Raw genomic sequence first — 10592 nt, 5'->3', positions numbered from 1 at the left:
TCATGAACTCGTTCGTCAACGACATCTTCGAGCGCATCGCGGGCGAGGCGTCCCGCCTGGCGCATTACAACAAGCGCTCGACCATCACGTCGCGGGAGATCCAGACGGCCGTGCGCCTGCTGCTGCCCGGGGAGCTGGCCAAGCACGCCGTGTCCGAGGGCACCAAGGCCGTCACCAAGTACACCAGCGCCAAGTGAACAGTGAGTTGGCGGCAAATTGGAAACTAACGGCTCTTTTAAGAGCCCCCATATTTTCAAAGAGAGCTGCTGCTTGCTTTTATTCCGTGCTGGGCTCCTGTAACTTTACAGTAATGGCTCTGCGAGGTACGGCAATCACCGAACAATGTCAGACTTTTCCTGTCGCGATAACTAAGCGACAAGAAACGTTACCAGGTCCTGGCAAAGCTCTGTAACTCCTTTGTGCAAAGCAACCGCTCTGAGCTTGTCACTGCCCCTTGGGAACTATTTTCAAAAGGGCTCTGCCACCGGCTCTGGTAACCATTAGGATTAAGTAACTGGCAGAGAAAGCTAAGCTCGAAGCAAATTCAAATACACCCCGGTTACCTGTCGAGAGTAAAGAGCTGGGCGCGGCCGCGGGCGCAGGGGTTGCGCGGGCCGTTTGAATTTGCCGCCCTTCCTTTCCGCGCCCTGATTGGTTGCCGGCGCCTGCGAAGCGACCGCGGGTTTGGATGCGCGGAGGCCCCGGCCACTCCGGCCACTCCGGCCCCCGAGCCCCGCACACAGCAGCCGCTGGAGGAGACATTCTCCCGAGTCTGGGCTGCTTTTCATTCTCCTCGTCCTTAGCGTTCTGTCCTTGTAGGAATGACGTTTATACTTTTCCTCTTGGAATTTTCGTTGGAGAGAAAGGAATTTGGAGGGTGTCATCTTCAGTGTGAGAAGTACCCATGCTTTATTTCTAATTAGGGTGCCGCTTTCCCTTTGCCGTAGATCCATATAATGGAAAATACAAGACGAGACAGGACTGGGTTTGGGGGGGGGGGGCGGTCAAATGAAGGCAAAGAAGCTTGATGGCTATCCTAGACTGTCCTGAAACAAAAATCAGTAACTATTGTAAAGTTCCTTTTGTTGGTATTTTAAATCCTATGTTTGACATTGCCTGGAACCAGTGAGGAAAAACACACTCCGGGTCAGTTAGGTTGTAAATAAGAACCCGTCACCCAACAATAGTATGTCTGCATTATAACTATTCCATATTCTGTATCTCTTAGCTTAAAAGCCACGATCTATAAAGCATTTGGAAGCTTCCACTATGGCTAGTTTGGGGTTTAGGTAATTTTAAATGGATTTAATTTAAATACATTATTTAGTTTATCTAAAACGGATCTAAATTTAATACAGTGGTAATGCCTTAAACAATATTTTGTTAAATCCAGTGTCAAATATACACTTCTTTGTTGATTCAAATCCTACTCATGTTTCAATGCCCACTTCAATCTTGCCTGCTCTCTGAAATTTCCTTCCGTTTTTGAGCTTCTTCTAACAGTTTGTCCAGCATTTGGGACTGCCTCCATATATATGGATATATGGATTTGAATTGCTACTAACTGGTTTGTTGTATGTTTCCATGTAGAGAATATACAGTCATGAAAGGAAAAACAAAGAAAGAAAAGAAAGTTCTTTCCTTCATCTCCATCCCACACTAATGATAAGTGAGTATCTGTAAATAAACAGAACATAGATAATTTTAGTCACTTCTGTTGTATGAGACCCCGACCCTCTCCATTAATCCAAATAGTCAGATGATAATTTCCAAGCTAAATACTTTTTTTGTTGTTTGTCTTATAGGATATAGAAATCAGAATAAAAAGCCAGAATTTGTGAGAAAAGGACAGGGATTGAGACAGAAGATAAATCATAGGCAATAGTCCATTCCCAGATGAAAATCTGTAAAGACTGTTTTCGAAACTACGATGTTGAAAAGATCCCAGCTAATTCTCCTATTACTCAGAAAATTAGACTGCTTAAGCTGCAAACAAATCAGGTAAACAAATCAAATTTTCATCTTTGGGGTAATCTGCACCTTGATGGAGTCCCCTTGTAAATAAGGCAAAGTTTTGTTTTAATCCTTTCCTTGAAAAACAGTTATCACTTTAACCATTGCTAATCAGCTTCAGAAAAACTGGTTCAAAGCTAAACTAACACAGTATATCATTACAAAAAATGTGCACTGTGAAATATCATATCACAAAATAGATATTTGTTGCTCAAAGTACTTAAGACTATTTGCCAGGTCTTCCCCAGAAATCACAAACCAGAATGATGCCTAGAACATTGTGTTAGAACTAGCTGTTTGTATGTAGCCTTTTTTCCAGTTATATCAAATGATAATGTTTCATTTTTCTACTGTGTACATATTTCTTTTTAAACTAATCTCCAACCGTTGTTGAAATCAAGGCACCCATTCCCTAGGGAATTAATAGAGCCCCACTAAGAAAGTCTATGGAAAGATCGGTGGCCCTATATCTAGATACCATGCAGATATCTATTCTTCCATTATACCTTTGGTGTGTTAAAGTTAATTCCATTGTAATATAACTTTGGTTAATTTTATTTTCAAGTTTTGATAATATATGGTAAATATCCAATTAGTAATAACTATATTTACAAAGTATCCATTGATTTGAATGACTTCTTCTAAGCTTTAATTTCGAAGTGTCACTTTTCTTGATATTGCCCCCAAATGTTAGATATGCAACTCTCTTTATAGAGTTTGCATTGCATGAAGATATATTTGCATTCTGCACATAAAGTAGAGCAGAATTTTTTAATTTTAATAATAAAAAAGGGATTCCTGAAGAACTTGTTTTGCACATTATTAATATTTTTTCTCATCTTTATAAGTGAATCTGTTCTCATTTACTATGGAAACTATACTCTACACTTGACATTGGGAAACCCGATGAACATGTGGTTTGTGCTCTTGCACACCATCAGATCTACAAAACTATGATGTATACATCAGTATTTGATTGTCACATGGAGGGCGCCTGGGTGGCTCAGATGGTTAAGCGTCTGCCTTCGGCTCAGGTCATGATCCCAGGGTCCTGGGATCGAGTCCCACATCGGGCTCCCTGCTCCTTGGGAGCCTGCTTCTCCCTCTGCCTCTCTCTCTCTGTCTCTCATGAATAAATAAATAAAATCTTTAAAAAAAAAAAAAAAGATTGTCACATGGAAGCGATATATATGAGGCCCAGCCCGAGCAAGGACTGAAGGAAGAAAATAATTGTTAGAGCAAGTAGCTCACACTCCAGTTATTTCTACTTCTGGAACATAGTTATGCTTTTTATTTTTATTAACATGAGTTTTCTATAAATTGTTGATTGAGAAAGACTGTCTAGGTTTGAAACTAGGCCGTGGCACTTAAAATTTGCATTTACACATTAATTTCTCTAGCTTTTTTCCTCATTTAAAAAGGGGGATATAGTAGTGCTGATGAATTAACATTTTGCACATGCCTAGAACACTGCCTCGCATGCGGTAAGTATTCAACATATGGGCTGTAATACCACCGCTGAAGCCAATCAGAAACAGTAATAACAACGTACCACTCAGGAGGATCCGTGAAAGACAAGAGGGAAGAGAGGAGGATTGCTGCCGCTGGGAAGAATTGGGAGCATTGCATCTCATTGTTGACTTTTGCTGGAAAGAGAAATGATCTAAGATATCGATCTAAACTGACTGGTGTGTGGCTGATTTGCCTGGCGAGGCAAAGATGTGAAGGGGACAAAAGTGGAGGTTTGTTGACAAGTTTTGGGGAACAGGAGATGGATGGACTCAGAATGGTCCCGGAGTCTAAGAATAATGTTGGCCTATGCCAATGCCAGCCATGAGGTCCACTTCCATGGAAGTTCTCAGTAATCAGGCAGACACCACCAACCGTGTGCATGTCACTGAGTTTCTTTTCTCAGTACCTTCTTACTGCCCAAGCAATTTGTAAGCAAGGTGGCCCACAGAAGAGGTTATACAAGAGCTCTTCAACATAGACTTAGCTCCAGAGAGCTGACCCGGATACTGACGCTGCCAAGCGTCCCAGATGCTAGGACAAGTGTTCTTGGATCCATTTTGTCCTGGATGACGCAGATACTGGACTTCACTGAGATAGACACTTATTCTAGATTTGGTGTGTTTCACTCTCAGGCCATTGCTAGCAAGCTTACCTATGAATTTACTGGCTACTTTTTTTTTTTTTTTAAAGATTTTATTTATTTATTTGACAGAGACACAGCGAGAGAAGGAATACAAGCAGAGGGAGTGGGAGAGGGAGAAGCAGGCTTCCCACGGAGCAGGGAGCCCGATCCGGGGCTCGATCCCAGGAACCTGGGATCATGACCTGAGCCGAAGGCAGACGCTTAACGACTGAGCCACCCAGGTGCCCCGAATTTACTGGATACTTTATACCTCCTATCTCACAACACGATTTTGACCTATTTCAGTACATCATAGAGAAAAGCTAAGGCAGCGCAAAGACGGCCACGGGGCTACCTAGTCTTCACGTGTAGCCCAGCCTTCATGAGCCGCGGCCTTATCAGTTTCCGGGAGACTCCGTGAAAGCGGCATCTAGGAGTTTGGCAAGTTATTGGAGTCCTGTTCAGCTAGATACTGTGTAGGTACTGAATAGTGACAAAGAAGAGCCATACTCTCTGCCATTGCCAAACACATTGGTTAGACAACAGAGAGGCGGAAATGGAGGGGTCCCTCTGCCACGGGGCTTGATCACCGACTGGAACAACCTTCACTTTCCATCCTTGCATCTCAGGGCTCACTCTGTTGAGTTTATTGGATTTTTGGTTTTTTGTTTTTAAAAGTTGTAATATTCAAAGGAGGAATGCCTCTGCCTGTGGACACTGAGATGACTCTATTAAATGGTTCATTTTTAGTGTAAAGTTAAAGCAATTTTATTTGGATTCACTAGCCAGCTTAAGAGATATGTGGTTAAGTCTTGACTTGGGGGATTGAGACCTTTGGATTCCCCTGTTGCTCAATCTTCTCTAAGTTTTTGTTTTCCTTCTTCCCTCTTGCACTTTCTCTTTTTAGGAGGATGGGCAGCAAGTGGAACAGAGACTGTTTGAGTGTTCTTTAAAAGGCTGTCATAAAAAATACGCAATGAAAGCCAGTCAGCTTAGTCTCAGAAATCTTCAAATACAAGTTAAACTACACTAATGTAAGTTACTATAAAATTGATAAATACACAAATAAAGTTTCAGTAATTCTTAAGAATTGGTCACTTGATGAAATTGTTTTTAGATAACTGAGTTGAGAAAAATTGGCCTATTACCCATGTTTCCTCCTGTGATATTTCACATATTTATCTATTTAACGTAATCACTGATTTTTCTTTCCTTCTCCCTTAGTATTTTATTTAGGGTGTCTTGATGCCACATGTATAACTCTATAAGTACACAATATATAGATGGCCCAACGATAGAACCAGGAGAGCAGTGAATTCTGGATTACGAGCTATTTTCTATAACTAAAAAGATTTTGCATGCTCTTAAAATATGACTGAGACATGCGAAATGGGCAAATCATCATCATTATGGAGAAGCAATATGTGGAAAAGAGTGTATTTTGGTTTTTGGTCATTGTTTATTTCTCAGTTTACAAAAATTAATTGCATTTCTGTATAACAAACTTTTTCAGAAATTATTAAATATATATATAGAACCACATAATTGCTGCATTGTAGGGTTAAGAAGAAATCCAATGCTTTCAGACTCTTATTTAAAGGTATTAAGTGAAAAGATGTAGTATGTTCATAGATAAGAAATATTAAATAGCATAAAGATGTCAGTTCTTCTAAAATTGGTGTAATTATTTAAGGTACTTCCAGTCAAAATCCTTATGTTACTTTTGGAATTTGGAAGTTAATTTTAACATTTATTTGAAAAGCAAAGTGATAAAAAAAAAAATCCAAGAAACTCTCAATGCGAGGTACAACATGATTTAGTGATAAAAGACTTATATAATACTATGTGGTACGGCACACAGATGGAAACATTTACCAACTGAATTAGATAGGAAGCCAAGGATCACATCTAATTTTTTGTTGAAATTTCAGAAAAGAGAGAGGTGAGATTTCAGGTTAGTGAGGAAAAGACAGGTGGCTCAAAAAAATTGATCGGGGCAACTGGTGATGGGGTGGTTGTGGGGGAAGACCCCTAAATGTAAATAGAACATCACTAAGGCCTTCCGAAAATAAGATAGGAAAATATGACTATAGAGAAGGACTTTTTAAACAAGAAACAAAGGTACCATGAGGAAGAGTGTTACATTATATATCTCATTAGAGAGGCATTTTCTCTTAAGCTATTTTGCAACATCAAGACTTCTAGGTTCTTTCTTCCTTAATGTGGGAAGGAGAAAATATTAGTGAATGTCAGTTGAAAGTGAAGAAGGGATTGAAAAGTCTGTTTCCCCTGAAATCTGACCTTGACCTCACCTGAGGTCAGATCTTTAGGTTCAAACCTTCTTTTCTTCTCTCTTTCCTTCTGGGAAAAGAATATTGTTAAGATATCTTTCCTATTGGGCCTGGGCCTGGGCAGGCGCATGCGCACCGTCGTCATGACAACGCCTGCGCGGCGGCCTCGGAGTGAAAAGGAGCATGTGCGGCAGCGGGAAGGAGGCCGCCTGCGCGGGGCCCGGGTCCTCCCTTCCCGCTCCCACTACGACCCCTAATCCGTCCTGGGCCCTGGCCGACGGTAGTGAAACAACGTAACCTCATTTACTTAAACCTGACGTTTAATGATATTGGGCCCGAAGGTGGAGAACTGATTGCTAAAGCACTACATAAGAATGCAACTCTGAAATACCTAAGAATGACTGGAAACAAGATTGAAAATAAAGGCGGGATGTTTTTTGCTGCAATGCTACAAATTAATTCATCTTTAGAAAAATTAGATCTGGGTGACTGTGATCTGGGAATGCAAAGTGTGATAGCATTGGCTACAGTCCTAACTCAAAACCAAACAATTAAGGGAATAAACCTAAACCGACCTATACTGTATGGTGAACAGGAAGAGTCCACAGTTCATCTAGGCCACATGTTGAAAGAAAATCACTGCCTTGTTGAACTACACATGTGTAAGCATAATATAAAGAACTGTGGTATTAAACAGTTATGTGATGCACTGTATCTGAATAGAAGCCTACGCTACCTTGATGTCAGCTGCAATAAAATAACTCGTGATGGAATGGTGTGTTTGGCTGATGTACTGAAAAGCAATACTACCCTGGAAGTATTAGATCTTTCTTTTAACAGAATAGAAAATGCAGGAACAAAGTATCTCAGTGAAACTCTTGCTTCACACAACAGGAGTCTTAGAGCGTTGTCAGTAGTCTGCAACAACATAGAGGGAGAAGGACTTGTTGCACTTTCAGAGTCAATGAAAACAAACCCCACATTATCGAATGTCTACATTTGGGGAAACAAATTTGATGAGGCTACATGTGTGGCTTATTCAGACTTAATTCACATGGACCGTCTAAAACCAGATAATACAGATGTGGAGCCATTTGTGGTGGATGGACATGTGTATCTTGCAGAAGTCTCCAATGGCCTTAAAAAGCATTATTACTGGAGACCAACTTATGGAGAAGCTTGCACGAACTCACCTAACGCAGGTTTTACTCTTGTACCAGTAGGTGGACATCTATGAAAAACAAGCTCTAAAATAATTTTCACATATTTGTCTTATGTTAATATTTTATTGCCTATTACATTTTTCTTAAATTAGAATGTTTTACCTTTTATACATTTGGAAATGACTATATTAAAATGACTTTGTATAACTAAAAAAAAAAAGATATCTTTCCTATTTTGTCTATAGATACAGAAAACAAATTTGTTTGCTTGTTGTGTGTGTGAGGAAAAGTGTTTCATTTATAATCTTTTTTTTTTTTAAGATTTTATTTATTTGCGAGAGAGAGAATGAGAGACAGAGAGCATGAGAGGGAGGAGGGTTAGAGGGAGAGGCAGACCCCCTGCTGAGCAGGGAGCCCGAGGTGGGACTCGATTCTGGGACTCCAGGATCATGACCTGAGCTGAAGGCAGTTGCTTAACCAACTGAGCCACCCAGGCGCCCTCATTTATAATCTTAAAGATGCTAACTTTTATGTAAATGAAATATGAATGGAAACTATCAGTATGATACTACTTTTGTTTTTTAGAAAACTTCTCCCCGGCACTTTTCATAGGAAGGCTCTACAATGACAATCCATGAACAATGAGAATTGCCATCACCCAGATTATCTTTTCTCAATCCTTTTCCAAAGAGCAAACTCGACTATTTGGAGATTTAGTTAAGTGATACGCATTGAAACAGATTTGGGAGACATAGCAATCAATGGAATCCTAATTCAGAAAAATCATCGTAAAGAAGTATTTGAGGCAACTGAGGGTTGTGGTTTTTGTTTGGTTTGGTTTTAAAGCACTAGATATTGGATGATGTTACGAACGATCACTTCTAAGTTTTTTTCGGTGCGAGATTCTTGTATTTTGTTTACCTGTATCTGTTGGGACGTTTGTGACAATACTCGAGACGGAAATGAGGAGCTTGTGCGCCCCGCCCGCCCCAGCCAGCGCGGAGAGCGACCCGGCGCGGGCAGGATGCTGGTAATCCCCGCAGATTCGGGCTGTGCTCCCAGCCTCCCCTGCACAACCGCCCCCCCCCCACAAAAGTTTTTTAAGATGTCGGCCCAGTTAACGAATCTATTTCTCTTTTGGTCAACAAAAGGTGACACAGGGGAATCCAGACACGGAGAAATCAGCGCGACTTAACCGAGGAACAGGAGGAGGGGTGGGCCGGAGGGAAGGGCCCCCAGCCCAGGCTCCTCCTTCCAGCCCACCTGCGGGAGAGCGTCGCACGCTGTCGCCACCTGCTGGCCGTTTGGGACAATGCAACTAAAACTTGGTTTTGTTGTATGGTTTCTATTAGGCAGTCAGGTGCGAGGGCTTCATAATCGCATACATAAAGAACACAAGAAGCAAACACAAGAAACAATCCTGCTCCCAACATAGTGCTTCACCGCCCAGCTCCCCCATCAGTAACAGGGAGCCACATTTACTAGTTTTGTGGGTAGCGGTCTGGAACTTCTTCATACAAACACAGAAACATGGACTCCTCCCCACCCCCAACACACACACTTTAATTTAAATGGCCAATGGTGATGTTCTTCTCACGGTTCTACCCATTGCTTTTCTCATTACCTGGCTTGGAACCCTTTCCTTAATAACTAGAGCGGCTGAAAATTCTCGGCAGGTGCACCCTAGTAACCTAAGGAAGGTAACCCAAGGCCAAACCTGTTCCTACACTGGGAACCCCTAAAAGTGAGCCTGATGCTCATCTTTAAGAGGGCCGAAGCAGGTCAGGACAGCGGTGGGATGGGACCTCTGGGCTTTGTAAGTGGAGACACAGATCCTAACACCGAGCATCACCTTGTCAGTGGGGCCGTGGTTAATAGTCATCTTTATCATTGAGCGACCCCACCCTAATTTCCTATACCTACTTTCTACTCTATTCGTCTTCATAATGTGTACCAAGATCTGACATGCTGCATGTTTTACCTATTCTTTGGCTTCTCGTCACCCTAACACCCTCCCCACTAGAATGTAAGTCCCTTGAGAGATGTATTTTTCTGTTTTAGTCTATTTTGGTCACTACTTGTATTTCCCAGCTTCTAGAACAGTGCCAGGCACAGGGTACATCTCTGAATAAATGAGTGAAGTCATATTTCTTGGATCCACTGTTGCCAAATGGGAGACCCTCAACGAATTTTCTTTACTTCCTCTGGTGGCTGATACAGAAGATCAAAGACAACTCATCCCTTCCCAGCATTCTCTGAGCACTCCTGGTTGAGTTCCCAGTTTTCTCCCCCTGCAAAAACCTTTGGTTTTGTTAAAACTCGGATTTCCTCTCATTCCTGATGTTTCTCATTAATGATTATTGGCACATATATTATTTTTATATACCAAATAAGGCAATGAACACATTGTGTCACTTCCAGATATCCTGCCCTTCTCTGAGTCTCAGACTCAGGACCTTCCTTCATTAGGGGAGACATGAAGCCTGCCAGTTTCAGGGGGTGAAGCTAACGGGAAATTATAAATCCCCTTCTCTGAGACTGCTGCCTTCTGGATTTCCATTTCTCCTGGAAGAGAAACCCTGGTGTCTAAGGACTTCTCCCCTAGAGCCCCCAGATGTCCATCCCACCCTGCACCTATGGTGACCACCGCTCAAGGGCGCTGCTGTCCAGCCTTTCCCTGCTCATCCAGCCGAGGGACCCTGTGGCCTTCTGGGTGGGCACAGTTAATGTGTGCCTTTGCCTGGTCTTTTTCCTTCTCTTTCACTTACCTCCAACTCCCTGCCTTCTGAAAGTTCCATCACTCTTTCACAGCCAGACTATGGAGTAGGCCATCTGGTCCGACGAATGAAGGCACACATGACTGCCAAACCCGTCTCCAGCCTCAACTTCTCCTCCTTCCTTTAAATCTGCACTGGCAACTGTGTGACCTGAAACGTTCTTCAAAATACCACCAAAACCACCATGCAGGGGTCATCGATCACTACCGCCATT

General features: G+C 42.1%; 2 long non-coding RNA genes and 1 pseudogene across 2 annotated transcripts in view; 2 read left to right on the top strand and 1 right to left on the bottom strand.

Moving 5' to 3' along the window:
* Positions 1-3049, bottom strand: part of LOC145722801 (uncharacterized) — a 287389-nt gene extending 284340 nt beyond the window's left edge. The window contains exon 1 of the long non-coding RNA XR_014147360.1: positions 2997-3049. This is a non-coding gene — a long non-coding RNA (uncharacterized LOC145722801). The remainder of the gene's footprint in view (positions 1-2996) is intronic.
* LOC145722798 (uncharacterized) lies at positions 7-8744 on the top strand. Its single transcript, XR_014147356.1, has 3 exons — positions 7-200; positions 1591-5181; positions 8187-8744. It is a non-coding gene; the product is annotated as an uncharacterized LOC145722798 (long non-coding RNA).
* Positions 6753-7804, top strand: LOC145722794 (leucine-rich repeat-containing protein 34 pseudogene; annotated as a pseudogene).
* Positions 8745-10592: the final 1848 nt, after the last annotated feature.

This window comes from Leptonychotes weddellii, chromosome 8 (genome assembly GCF_054177405.1).
Source record: "Leptonychotes weddellii isolate Sample4059 chromosome 8, ASM5417740v2, whole genome shotgun sequence".
NCBI lineage: Eukaryota > Metazoa > Chordata > Mammalia > Carnivora > Phocidae > Leptonychotes > Leptonychotes weddellii.
This window is presented reverse-complemented; position numbering and strand designations above follow the sequence as displayed.